This window comes from Bos indicus, chromosome 3, assembly GCF_029378745.1.
Source record: "Bos indicus isolate NIAB-ARS_2022 breed Sahiwal x Tharparkar chromosome 3, NIAB-ARS_B.indTharparkar_mat_pri_1.0, whole genome shotgun sequence".
NCBI lineage: Eukaryota > Metazoa > Chordata > Mammalia > Artiodactyla > Bovidae > Bos > Bos indicus.
In genome coordinates, this window is record NC_091762.1 from 324,256 (window position 1) to 325,609 (window position 1,354).

Sequence of the window (1,354 nt, forward strand, 5' to 3'; positions counted from 1 at the left end):
GAGAGCGGGTAGAAAAAATAGATTACCTTCAAAGACGTACTGATTATCATAAAACTGACTTCTTAATGAACACGATGAAAGTAACAGACAATGAAAATTCTAAGAAGGTTGGCAGAGTAAAAAGCACCAGGAATCTGCCTCCCCACCTAGACAACTACATTTGGCAGAATGTGTCTGATGTAACTATTTTGGAATTCTGGGGTCTGTTGAAGGCTTGCAACTTTGAGGAGAAGGCTTGGACAATAAATTGTGGTCAATTTCAGCTCTAAGCTCAGTAGCACCTACCCATCACCCATCCCCACCCAACTGGAAGGCAGCCGTGCAGTGTTCCTGAAACAGTCTGCACACAGCTTATGGAAGCTAGGGTAGTAAAAAGGACTTAAATGTGGATTTGAGCAGACAGAAGAATCAGTGAATTGAATGTAGGACAATGGAAATTATCAAGGCTGGGGCAGGAAGAAAAAAGATTGAAGAAAAGTGACCAGAGTCTAAGGAACATTTGGGATACCAGCAAGTGGGCCAACATATGCATCGTGGGTTTCTCAGAAGGAAAAAAGACAGACAAAGGGAAAGAGAAAATATTTGAAAAAATAATGACTGAAATCTTCCCAAATTTCATGAATGAAATACATGAAACATCCAAGCCCAAAAACTCTAAGTAAAGTGAATTCAAAGAAACCCACACCAACACACAGGATAATCAAACTTTCAAAAGCCAAAACAAAGAGCAAATATTGAAAGCAGCAAGAGAGAAGCTAATCATCACAAGGGATTCTCAATAAGATCCTCAATGAGATTTCTCATCGGAAACTGGGAAGGCCAAAAGACAGTAGGCCAAGATAGTTAAAGTACTAAAAGAAAAAACTGCCACCTGAGAATCATGTTCAGAAAAACTGTCCTTCAAAAGTGAGGAAGAAATCAAAATACCCACAGATAAACAAAACCCGAGAGAGTTCATAACTATTAGACCTGCCTACAAAAAGTGCTCAAAGGAGTCCTGCAAGGAGACCTGGAAAGATACTAGACAACACCTCAAACCCATATGGAAAAATAAAGATCTCAATAAAAGTAAATACCTAGGCAATTATAAAAGGTAGTTTTATTGTAACAACAGTTTGTAATTGTACTTATTTTCTACACGACTTTAGAGACTAATTCATTTAAAGAAAAAAAGCAATTATCAACAAAGTATAAAAGACTATATTATTATGACTTTGGTTTGTAACTCCAAATTTTGTTTTCTACAAAATTTAGGAGAGTACTACATTTTAAAAAATTATTAGTTTATGTTTTCAGGCACACAAAAATATGACACTGACAACCAAAAGAAGTGTGGGTAAGAACTATAAAGAAA